The sequence below is a fragment of the Coregonus lavaretus genome (assembly GCF_964263955.1).
Source record: "Coregonus lavaretus genome assembly, chromosome: 12".
NCBI lineage: Eukaryota > Metazoa > Chordata > Actinopteri > Salmoniformes > Salmonidae > Coregonus > Coregonus lavaretus.
The window spans coordinates 17,263,545-17,277,176 of record NC_139999.1 but is presented as its reverse complement, the minus strand read 5'-3'; the positions used below and the strand labels follow the sequence as shown (position 1 = coordinate 17,277,176).

Below are 13,632 nucleotides of genomic sequence, written 5' to 3'. Positions count from 1 at the left end.
CCAGAGAAACAGATGATGCATTACTTCATGCTGCTTTCGCTGGGTACTCTACCCAGAGAGAGTGACGTACCCACCAATACTCCAGTGTCCATTTCCTATTATTTGACAAGGACCCATTTCAGATTGAAGCGATCCAAACAGTCAGCCGCCACTTGAGAGAACCATCTTCACGAACAGAGAACAGAGGTCGATGGGAACTACACGGACGAGTGTCCTAGACATGCCATCTCCAACTGCTTCTGTGGTAACAATGACACTAAATTGAAATAGACCTGTGAACATGGAAGGTTTTAAGATTTGTTTGTATTTCAGAAAAAAAGGAAAAGGAAGTGACATGCAGAAGCTGAAGTGTATGTTGGTGTACAACACTTCAGTGGTGGAATCCACAACTCTCAGAGCAGGCATTGCCCACTGTGTACCTCACTGTTCTCAGCAGTTAGGACCTCAGCACATCTTAGCTTTGCTAACACATACAATACTTCACATGCAACAAGCTAGGTCAATGTCCGAGTCAGGCACATGACATAACATCTATACGTGCTGATACAAGGTAACTAGTAAAGGTCATGGTTTGACCCCTCTACCATCCTTCAGTGAATGCAAGCCCATGATGAAAATGATAATTTATTTTGTTCATAGAGGTTGAAGTCAGCCATTCTGCAGGGTGTGGCTGATTGTTAAAGCCTTGTAAATTCCCTGATCAACATCAGTCCAGGTCCCCATGTTAGCAGTATATTCTTAGGCCTATTTGTTGAACATATGCTGTGCTTTACTGCAGGTTAGCCCTAGCGTAGCCTCCTTGTTCTTCAGCCCATAACGTTAGTGATACCTAGCGGTAACATATCTCAGAAAGCTCCATAGCCAGCTCCAGAAACTCACCTGTCTCTTGACAGGTGTCAAACAGGCCACAGTCAAAGTCCAAGTTACAGTTGCAGTCGTTGCTAGGTATGGCCTCCACTGAGGAGGAGTACTGTCTGTAGGAAGGGCAGCAGCAATAGGTGGCTTCGTCACATGAGGCTGGCAACATGAGGAACAGATCGTAGAACCTACAGAAGAGGCAGTCCAGGACAATCCCTGCACAGTCAGCTGAGAGGCAGAGGGAAAAACATGGGAGAACATTAGGAATGATCAGATTCTAGTACAACATTACATAGATAATGCTGAACCCTCTTACTTTATAAGTTGTTACTTTTTTATTTAATTAATAAGTGAAATTAGGACATACTATGAATGAATGAACATGTCTATTTAAGGACATTATATTCCAAAAAATGTGACAGGAAAATGTTATCTCCTAAAACAAAAATGGCAGCCTGGACAATCCATAACTGTGACCCATTTAAAAGTCTGCACTGTAATAAATGCTTCCAACGGCCAGCCACTATACCTTGGGATTTGTCTTCAGGACATAGATTATCTGTGCTCCTAAAAGACCTGCATGCTGTCTGTCCTCACTTATTGTTTAGAACATTTTAAAAGCTTCCACGCTCTCCCTGGGCATTCCTTTATACATGCATAATTTAGCAAATCACCTCTCACTCCCTTACAGGGAGACAACTGAGGAAGCTGTTTGGAGACATAATCAATTACCGTCAGCCTCTATGGGTCTTTCACTAGGAATATTCTAAAGTTGCACCGTGGCTACTCTGAAACAATGTGCTGTGGGTCTTCCCAGCACCCTTGGCAAAAATGTTTGCCCCCCTGGGTGCCATTAAACATGAGGTCACTGGGCTAAAATGATGACCATGAAGAGACAGCAATAATGTGGGTTGTTGCTGAGAAATATGTTGGGAGTTGGTCTTTATAACTGTTAATCAGTTAGAATATGGAGATAATGCTATAATATAAAGAGCTTTGCAACACACAAGTGCAGTATAACTAGCTATGCAACTTATGCCAGGCTTTTTGGATAAGTGTCCAAATACACTCAGTAAACAAACAAATAAAAGGCTAACTTTCATAATCTATCCCATACACCAACATCTCTACAACTATGTAGTGAAACATAATTTTGAATCAATTGCTTAATAAATATGTATCTAATCAGTGCATTGCAATTTTACTGATCCATGTTTTTAATAATTCAAGTACATATGCAATCAATTGTGTTGCATTAAGTGAAAGTGTTTCCACTGCTGTGACCAGTTTTTACATTATAGGATTTTCTTCTACTGTCGTTTCTGTATCTGAATTATTCACACATTTTAATAACTTATAATAAAAATGCATTTAAACATGCTTACAGCAGAGTAAAATATGAAGCTAGTAATAGGTCGCATTTTACATTCTTACTAAGTAGTGGTTTACAAACATCAACCAGTAGGTCTGTGGCTTGACCATGGAGGATGTGAATTGAGTATACAGCTTTGACTTGAGCTACTGCACATCCTATTGCTAATGTCCTGACTACCTGTTTATAGAAGACAATTGCCATGAAACAGAGACCAGTGTTAGGGAACTTTGTCTTTGTCACTTGGACTGTGGAGTGTATTAGAACATTATAATAGTTCAATCATGAGGCTGGTGTGAATGCAGCTTGTGTGACTTACCTCCTGTGTCGGTCTGATTAGAGGAGGTGGAGAGAGAGTCTGATGAGGAGGAGTTCCTGCGGTACTTGTTCACAGTGAACAGAGAGGAAGTGGAGCTGTCCTTCTCCCTGGGCCGCTGAGGATCATGGGAGGCCTGGTCTGTGTCGGCCTTCCCTGGATCTGTCTCGTTCTCTGGAATGACGCTCAGCTTCCGGACACTGACTGGGGCCTCGCTCAGAACCTCCCCTATCAAACAGGAAATCATTTCAGAATGTGTGTGTGTGGGGGGGGGGGGGGACATGCCCCCCCGTCCCCAGTGAAAGTTGCGCCCCTGTCCGTTTCCATAAAAATAAACTGTCATTCACAAAATACTTAACCGGGAAGCAGAATACGCTGAAAAGCAATGTAGCTATCCAGTGGGGGAAATTATTGATTGAAAACTGTTATAAAGAGTTTAGATTGAATAACCTCCCTTGAACTTGACAACTGTCCATTCCCCAGCACAGAATAACATCTGGGCTTGGTTTTAAGCTATCCTCTATTGCAGCCTAGTTTCCACAGCATAAATCTACACAGTGATGCACCTCCAGCTGTTAGGGGCTTTAGCAGGTGACACTCTACAGTTTGGTGCCACTCTATCTTGTGATAGAGATGTGCGGTAGTCTAGGTAATTCAGTATAATTTCAGTACCTTGTAGTGTGCAAACTAGGATCACCTTCATTATTTAATTATGGGGTTGGGGTTGAACACTATTAGTTCTAACATTGCTTTGAATTTTTTTTTTCTGTATGTCTATATTTTCCAGAAGTGGTAGGAAGTGTTTATTTGTAACTTGTTCAATGTGCACAACTTATTTATTCTGAGAGCTAAGCAGCAGTGTTGTATATCCCAGTATTGATATATTTCACTTTGATTCTGATGCCCTCCATCAATTGTATCTCCAGTTTTACAGGGAACATAATAGTTGATTAATCTGCTTTTCACAGACCAATTTCAATGCTTATTAATGAATGATTGCTTTGGCTGCTCTACCCTGTTTATTTTTCTACCACCTATTCTAAATTACTTATTTACCATGCATTTTGTCTCCCTTTTATTTAACATTTAATGTCCTATGATTTATTAACATGTTGGACACATTTTCCAAACAGGAATACACTAAATAGTCAAAAGGAGATACAGTAGAAATATGCATGGAGTTATAGAATCAATTAATTCTGCCGCGTACCAGTGCTGGAAATCATTGAGACGCCCCTGGGTAAGCTAATAAATGAGGTAACTACTGCAGCTGGTCTGTGCCCATTAGCTAATAGAGAAATAAGGCCTGCAGGCATGAGATACATGTTTTAACTGTTACCTCCATGCTACACTTTCTACAATGCCTCTTTCACTCACTAGGAATCACAAAGCTTTTTTCAAGTTTTTCAAGTTTGGATGGCACTAGCTACACTACATGTCCAAAAGTATGTGGACAAATGCTTGTCGAACATCTCATTCCAAAATCATGGGCATTAATATGGAGTTGGTCCCCCCTTAACAGCCTCCACTCTTCTGGGAAGGCTTTCCGCTAGATGTTGGAACATTGCTGCGGGGACTTGCTTCCATTCAGCCACAAGAGCATTAGTGAGGTCGGGTGCTGATGTTGGGCGATTAGGCTTGGCTCGCAGTCGGCGTTCCAATTCATCCCAAAGATGTTCGATAGGGTTGAGGTCAGGGCTCTTTGCAGGCCAGTCAAGTTCTTCCACACCGATCTCGACAAACCAATTCTGTATGGACCTCGCTTTGTGCATGGGGGCATTGTTATGCTGAAACAGGAAAGCGTCTTCCCCAAACTTTTGCCACAAAGTTGGAAGCACAGAATCGTCTAGAATGTCAATGTATGATGTAGCATTAAGATTTCCCTTCACTGGAACTAAGGGGCCTAGCCCTAACCATGAAAAACAGCCCCAGACCATTATTCCTCCTCCACCAAACTTTACAGTTGGCACTATGCATTGGGGCAGATAGCGTTCTTCTAGCATCCGCCAAACCCAGATTCGTCCGTCGGACTGCCAGATAGTGAAGCGTGATTCATCACTCCAGAGAACGTGTTTCCACTGCTCCAGAGTCCAATGGCGGCAAGCTTTACACCATTTCAGCCAATGCTTGGCATTGCGCATGGTGATCTTAGGCTTGTGTGAAGCTGCTCGGCCATGGAAACCCATTTCATGAAGTCCTCTGACGAACAATTATTGTGCTGACGTTGCTTCCAGAGGCAGTTTGGAACTCGGTAGTGAATGTTGCAACCGAGGACAGACGATTTTCACACGCAACGCGCTTGAGCAGACTGCGGTCCAATTCTGTGAGCTTGTGTGACCTACCACTTCATGGCTAAGCCGTTGTTGCTTCTAGACATTTCCACTTCACAATAACAGCACTTACAGTTGACCAGGGAAGCTCTAGGAGAGCAGACATTTTACGAACTGACTTGTTAGAAAGGTGGCATCCTATGACGGTGCCATGTTGAAAGTCACTGAGCTCTTCAGTAAGACCATTCTACTTCCAATGTTTGTCTATGGAGATTGCATGGCTGTGTGCTCGATTTTATACACCTGTCATCAACGGGTGTGGCTGAAATAGCCGAATCCACTAATTTGAAAGGGTGTCCACATGCTTTTATATATATAGTGTATGTAGTAGTGCAGCCTGGTCTCATAGACTAGATGGAAGATAGTAAAGGTAAATTCGGGACACTCAAATGAGTATATCTTACGTTTGGTATGGTTAGATAAAACAGATGATTACTTAAGGCAAAAATGAAAGTAAGGTGGTTAGTCGGGTGGATGGGTAGGTGTATAATGCGAACATCTAGCAACTCAAAGGTTGCGAGTTCGAAACTCATTATGGACAACTTTAGCATTTTAGCTAATTAGCAACTTTTCAACTACTTATTACTTTTTAGCTACTTTGCAACTACTTAGTATGTTAGCTAACCCTTCCCCTAACCCTAACTTTAACCATTTTAGCTAACCCTTCCCCTTCCCCAACCCTAACCTTAACCCTTTAACCTAACTCCTAAACTTAACCCTAAACTTAACCCCTAGCCTAGCTAACGTTAGCCACCTAGCTAGAATTCATAACATATCATATACGTTTGGCAAATTCGTAACATATTGTATGAATTGTAATTCGTAACATATCATACTAAATGGAGTGTTTCGGATTTACATACAGAATAATACAAAATGCTCTGAGACCAGGTTGAGTAGTGTGTTCACTTGGCTGTATTGTATCAACTCTGCCATAATAGTTATGTATGTAAATAATCAAAAATATCTGATATTTGACATTGAGAACATTGCTTTTAGTTTTTTTTTTCAATAAGGTAAAGTGAATTTCTTTTAGAAAACTTACCATCTCTTACCAAAGAGCATTTCTTTCCACCTTTCCTTTCCATTTCTTTTCCACATTCTTCATCTGTTCTGGTTTTCTGGTCTGCCATCTGATCCATTGCTGCATAAATCAAATATAGGATGTATTAATAACACAGAATTGATTGATCATCTGTCAAAAACATCAAATTACAGTTTTGGATACATATTCATGCATTGAAACAATCAAGAGTTCAAAGGCATAATGCAAACATTTATACAAGTTAAATAAACTGTTAATGCACTGTCTGTCTCTAAGATCACAACCCCTCTGCTCATCCTCGAGATAAGAGGTAGAATAGGAAGGCAATCAAGCATCAAATGTCAATCAATAGTTTCCTGCATCAAACCAATTCATTGTGTGAATGAATAGAAATGCAGCGTACTGTACCTGTGGAAACTGTCAGCGGATGGAAGGCTCATTGTGGACCGAATTCTCCGGGATCATCATACGCCCATCATGCACTCGTGCAATCCCTCGCGCAAGTTCCATTTGGCATGACCCAGACCCACCCTATCATTATGATGACGTTTGCGAAAGGCTTATAGCAACCTCTCTGCGTATGGACATTTTTTATTTATTTTGTGAGTATGACAATTTTACTATTGAACGAATATACAGCTAATTGAATAAATACTTTCTGAAACCAGACTCAGAGACAATACTGTGAGTAGCCTATCAGTGTGTGAGAAAGTAACGTGTCTCATGGCCCCAGGAGATGGCAGGAAGGACAACAGTCTTATTTCAGACCAAGTCAGGTGTTTCATTTACAGCAGGGCTGTTGAATTCCGGTCCTGAAAGGCCAAAACACTTATGTTTTTCATCCTCTACTTCTAGGGCCAGCTCTAGCCTTTTGGGGGCCCTAAGCGAGATTTGGTTGCGGGGGGGGGGGCACCACCTTGAGTGGGCCTCCTCTTGTCCTCTTGATGGTGGAGAGAAAATTCATTTCCTGCAATTCTACACATTTTGCCATGGGATATAGAGACAATGTGGCCATTTTAAAGGTCCAGTGTTTTCTACACTGAACAAAAACATCAATGCAACGTGCAACAATTTCAAAGATTTTACTGAGTTACAGTTCATATAAGGAAATGAGTCAATTGAGCCCTATTAGGCCCTAATCTATGGATTTCACATGACTGGGAATGCATACATGCATCCTATTGTCACAGAAACCTTAAAAAAGGTAGGAGCATGGATCAGAAAACCAGTCAGTATCTGGTGTGACCACCATTTGCCTCATGCAGCGCGACACATCTCTTTCACATAGAGTTGATCAGGCTGTTGACTGTGGCCTATGGAATGTTGTCCCACTCCTCTTCAATGGCTGTGAGAAGTTGCTGAATATTGTCTAGAACGCTGTCGTATACGTCGATGAAGAGCATCCCAAACATGCTCAATGGGTGACATGTCTGGTGAGTATGCAGACCATGGAAGAACTTGGACATTTTCAGCTTCCAGGAATTGTGTACAGATCCTTGCGACATGGGGCCATGCATAATCATGCTGAAACATGAGGTGATGGCAGTGGATGAATGGCACGACAATGGGCCTCAGGATCTCATCACGGTATCTCTGTGCATTCAAATTGCCATCGATAAAATGCAATTATGTTCGTTGTCCGTAGCTTATGCCTCCCCATACCATAACCCCACCGCCACCATGGGGCACTGTGTTCACAACGTTGACATCAGCAAACCGCTCGCCCACACGAAGGCATACACGCTGTCTGCCATCTGCCCGGTACAGTTGAAACCGGGATTCATCCGTGAAGAGCACACTTCTCCATCATGCCAGTGGCCATCGAAGGTGAGCATTTGCCCACTGAAGTCAGTTACGACGCTGAACTGCAGTCAGGTCAAGACCCTGGTGAGGACGACGAGCAAGCAGATGAGCTTCCCTGAGACGGTTTCTGAGCGTTTGTGCAGAAATTATTCGGTTGTGCAAACCCACAGTTTCATCAGCTGTCCGGGTGCCTGCTCTCAGACGATTCCGCAGGTGAAGAAGCCGGATGTGGAGTTTCTGGGCTGGCGTGGTTACACGTGGTCTGCAGTTGTGAGGCCGGTTGGACGTACTGCCAAATTCTCTAAAACAACGTTGGAGGTGGCTTATGGTAGAGAAATAAACATTCAATACTCTGGCATCAGCTCTGGTGGACATTCCTGCAGTCAGCATGCCAATTGTGGCATTCTGTTGTGTGACAAAACTGCACATTTTATAGTGGCCTTTTATTGTCCCCAGCACAAGGTGCACCTGTGTAATGATCATGCTATTTAATCAGCTTCTTGATATGTCACACCTGTCAGGTGGATGGATTATCTTGGCGAAGGAGAAATGCTCGCTAACAGGAATGTAATGAAATTTGGAACATTTCTGGGATCTTTTATTTCAGCTCATGAAACATGGGACCAACACTTTACGTGTTGCCTTTATATTTTTGTTCAGTATATATATATCCACACTATGAGGTTGGAATAATACTGTGAAATTGTAAACATGATGATAATGCCCATTTAGTGTAAGAGCTGTTTGAAAAGGCCGCCTGAAATTTCAGCCTATTTTGGTGGGATGGAGTTGTGGCCTTCCATGGTGACATCACCATGCATTAAATTTGTTAATAGACCAATAAGAGAGAGAGTTCCAAACCTCTCTGCCAATAGCAGCTAATTTTCAGTGTTCCCCTCCCAACTGAGACCACTCCCAGACAATCATAGCAAAATTAAAACAATCACAGTAAGGTACTTAATTGTTACCCAGATTTGAGAATGAGATAAAAACGGTTGCATTGGACCTTTAAAGCAAGTTTTCTGCAATTCTACCCAATTTGCCATGGTGTGGAGAGACATTTTTGCCGTTTTAAAGCTAATTTCCTGCAATTCTGCACATTTTGTAATGACTTATGCCATGTTAATATGATATCTGAGTGAGAATGACTAACAAAATGAATGGGTGCCCCCTGGAGGTTGGGGCCCCTGGGCGCGTGCCCTGTGTGCTCGGTCGGTGTTCGGCCATGATTACTACAAGTTTAGATAGCTGGCTAGACTAACTACCAATCTAAAAATTGTTAGCTGACATGGCTAATTGAGTGACTGTCAGTGACTGACATAGCAAGAGAAAAACTGCTGATGCACAACAAAATTTCTACTATTCTTACTCTCAATAGTAAGTTGAGACCCCAACTGAGTTCCTTTTATTTTTTTTATTTTTGGGGGGGGAGCCCTCTAGTGGCCAGGGGCCCTAAGCGACCGCTTCTGTCGCTTATGCCTGGAATCGGCCCTGTCTACTTCTAATCAGGGACTAATTCAGACCTGGGACACCAGGTGAGTGCAATTAAAAAAAACAGAAGCGTTTTGTCCCTCCAGGACCGGAATTGAACCGCACTGATTTACAGCAAGGTAATCAGTGGTAGGCAGTTGACTTGAATATACAGATGGATGCAGAAAGAAATAAGAAAAGCTATAACTATCTAGCAAAAACTCTTAGTTAAGATTACGTTATTGGTCAATTGCACACAAAGTCCAAACGAAATTTGAGTTCCGCTTTTAACCCAACCCCTCCGAAAGACACACATACATACACGTGTGTGTGTATTGTTTTGTATTACTAGGTATTACTGCACTGTTGGAGTTGGAACACAAGCATTTTGCTGCACCTGCAAGTCTGTGTACATGGGAGTAAATGAAGATACAGGGCCTTCAGAAAGTGTTCACACCCCTTGACCTTTTCCACATTTTGTTGTGTGACAAGGTGGGATTACAATGGATTTAATTGTAATTTTTTCTCAATGATCTACACACAATACTCTGTAATGTCAAAGTGTAAGAGAAATTCAACCATTTGTAAAAAATTTAAGAAAAAGATTAAGAAAAATACAACAATAATACAGAGGGAAAAAAGTATTTGATCCCCTGCTGATTTTGTACGTTTGCCCACTGACAAAGAAATGATCAGTCTAAAATTTTAATGGTAGGTTTATTTGAACAATGAGAGACATAATAACAACAACAAAAAATCCAGAAAAATGCATGTCAAAAATGTTAGAAATTGATTTGCATTAAGTCGCTCTGGATAAGAGCATCTGCTAAATGACTAAAATATAAATATAAATATATAATATAAATATAAATATAATATAAATATATATATATATAAATATATAATGAGGGAAATTAGTATTTGACCCCCTCTCAATCAGAAAGATTTCTGGCTCCCAGGTGTCTTTAATACAGGTAACGAGCTGAGATTAGGAGCACACTTTTAAAGGGAGTGCTCCTAATCTCAGCTTGTTACCTGTATAAAAGACACCTGTCCACAGAAGCAATCAATCAATCAGATTCCAAACTCTCCACCATGGCCAAGACCAAAGAGCTCTCCAAGGATGTCAGGGACAAGATTGTAGACCTACACAAGGCTGGAATGGGCTACAAGACCATCACCAAGCAGCTTGGTGAGAAGGTGACAACAGTTGGTGCGATTATTCGCAAATGGAAGAAACACAAAATAACTGTCAATCTCCCTCGGCCTGGGGCTCCATGCAAGATCTCACCTTGTGGAGTTGCAATGATCATGAGAACGGTGAGGAATCAGCCCAGAACTACACGGGAGGATCTTGTCAATGATATCAAGGCAGCTGGGACCATAGTCACCAAGAAAACAATTGGTAACACACTACGCCGTGAAGGACTGAAATCCTGCAGCGCCCGCAAGGTCCCCCTGCTCAAGAAAGCACATATACAGGGCCGTCTGAAGTTTGCCAATGAACATCCAAATGATTCAGAGGAGAACTGGGTGAAAGTGTTGTGGTCAGATGAGACCAAAATCGAGGTCTTTGGCATCAACTCAACTCGCTGTGTTTGGAGGAGGAGGAATGCTGCCTATGACCCAAAGAACACCATCCCCACCGTCAAACATGGAGGTGGAAACATTATGCTTTGGGGGTGTTTTTCTGCTAAGGGGACAGGACAACTTCACCGCATCAAAGGGACGATGGATAGGGCCATGTACCGTCAAATCTTGGGTGAGAACCTCCTTCCCTCAGCCAGGGCATTGAAAATGGGTCGTGGATGGGTATTCCAGCATGACAATGACCCAAAACACACGGCCAAGGCAACAAAGGAGTGGCTCAAGAAGAAGCACATTAAGGTCCTGGAGTGGCCTAGCCAGTCTCCAGACCTTAATCCCATAGAAAATCTGTGGCGGGAGCTGAAGGTTCGAGTTGCCAAACATCAGCCTCGAAACCTTAATGACTTGAGAAGATCTGCAAAGAGGAGTGGAACAGAATCCCTCCTGAGATGTGTGCAAACCTGGTGGCCAACTACAAGAAACGTCTGACCTCTGTGATTGCCAACAAGGGTTTTGCCACCAAGTACTAAGTCATGTTTTACAGAGGGGTCAAATACTTATTTCCCTCATTAAAATGCAAATACATTTATAACATTTTTGACATGCGTTTTTCTGGATTTTTTGTTATTCTGTCTCTCACTGTTCAAATAAACCTACCATTAAAATTATAGACTGATCATTTCTTTGTCAGTGGGAAAACGTACAAAATCAGCAGGGGATCAAATACTTTTTTCCCTCACTCAACCCCCTGAGTCAATACATGTTAGAATCACCTTTGGCAGCGATTACAGCTGTGAGTCTTTCTGGTAAGTCTCTAAGAGCTTTGCACACCTGGATTGTACAATATTTGCAAATTATTATTTTTTTAATTCTTCAAGCTCTGTCAAATTGGTTGTTGATCATTGCTAGACAGCCATTTTCAAGACAGTTTAAGTCAAAACTGAAAGTAGGCCACTGAGGAACATTCAATGTCGTCTTGGTAAGCAACTGTAGTGTATATTTGGCCTTGTGTTTTAGGTTGTTGCCCTGCTGAAGGTGAATTTGTCTCCCAGTGTCTGTTGGAAAGAAGAGTGAACCAGGTTTTCCTCTAGGATTTTGCCTGTGCTTAGCTCTATTCCATTTATTTTTATCCAAAGAAAAGCTCCCTAGTCCTTGCCGATGACAAGCATACCCATAACATGATGCAGCCACGACCATGCTTGAAAATATGAAGAGTGGTGCTCAGTGATGTGTTGTGTTGGATTTGCCCCAAACATAACGTTTTGTACTCAGGACATAAGTTCGTTTCTTTGCCACATTTTTTGCAGTTTTACTTTAGTGCCCTATTGCAAACAGGACGCATGTTTTGGAATATTTTTTATTCTGTATAGGCTTCCTTCTTTTCACTCTGTCATTTAGGTTAGTATTGTGGAGTAATTACAATGTTTTTAATCCATCCTCAGTTTTCTCCTATCACAGCCATTAAACTCTGTAACTGTTTTAAAGTCACCATTGGCCTCATGGTGAAATCCCTGAGCGGTTTCCTTCCTCTCTGGCATCTGAGTTAGGACAGACGCCTGTATCTTTGTAGTGATTGGGTGTTTATTTTTTAATTTTTATTTCACCTTTATTTAACCAGGTAAGCCAGTTGAGAACAAGTTCTCATTTACAACTGCGACCTGGCCAAGATAAAGCAAAGCAGTGCGATAAAAACAACAAACACAGAGTTACATATGGAATAAACAAAACGTACAGTCAATAACACAATAGAAAATCTATATACGGTGTATTGATACACCATCCATGTAAGGATAGATTGATATCGAGCTGTATTCAAATTTCTCAGAGTTTACAAGCCTACCAATTTACACTAATTAGACTCACCATTAAAGTTACATTTAAAATTATGCCCTGCTGTTTTTGCATATGTTTAGAGCACAAGAGGCATGCTAATTGAAAAATTAAGATGCTAGAGAATTTGCCTACGTGGTTCGCATAATGCCTTGTTCAAATGGTAGGCCTAAATATGACTCTTGAGGAGAACTTAGAGGGAGGACTTTTGTCATGTTTTAAACACACACATTTGTAATGTATATTCTCTTGAAGTATGCTAGCATATAACATGATTGTAACTATTAGTATTTCACTAAGACCAAGCTATGTGATTGTATGTCATTCGTAATTATTGTGATCTTCCCCATCAGTTGGCTTGTTATCACTGTGACAGCTGGTTTTCATCTATCATTGGTCTACGTCAATCATACATCATGCAGGTGAATATGCGCAATTTAGCTTTTATTGAAATGTAGACTACTCAATGTGAAATGTGTTTTGGACCTGAGACTACAGAAAAGTCACAGTGGCTGACATGGCACCCATTAGAGCTTTCCTTACTGTATTGTGTGATGGCCTGAGTCTGAGATCAAGTTCAGCTAACTTACATTACATCTAAATGACAGTTTACCTACTGATTCACACATTATTTACAACAGTAAGCATGCATTTTTATTACTCTCACACTCTCACACTCTCTCTCTCTCTCTCTCTCTCTCTCTCTCTCTCTCTCTCTCTCTCTCTCTCTCTCTCTCTCTCTCTCTCTCTCTCTCTCTCTCTCTCTCTCTCTCTCTCTCTCTCTCTCTCTCTCTCTCTCTCTCTCTCTCTCTCTCTCTCTCTCTCTCTCTCTCTCTCTCTCTCTCTCTCTCTCTCTCTCTCTCTCTCTCTCTCTCTCTCTCTCTTCCTCCTCTCTCCTTTTCTTTCTTAATCTCTCTTTCTCAGTGGTTATATGTGGTCATGATGACAGGTGTTTCATAGAGACAGTTGAATGGCCAGGGTTGTAGGAATGTTCAGCAGTCTCAATGTCATAGTTAACAGA

General features: G+C 41.6%; 1 pseudogene across 1 annotated transcript; it reads right to left on the bottom strand.

Moving 5' to 3' along the window:
• Window positions 1-829: 829 nt before the first annotated feature.
• On the bottom strand, window positions 830-6,431 carry LOC311138125 (annotated as a pseudogene). Its single transcript has 4 exons — window positions 6,330-6,431; window positions 5,922-6,020; window positions 2,550-2,774; window positions 830-1,086 (listed from the first exon to the last, which is right to left on the bottom strand). The product of its transcript is annotated as an uncharacterized misc_RNA (transcript).
• Window positions 6,432-13,632: the final 7,201 nt, after the last annotated feature.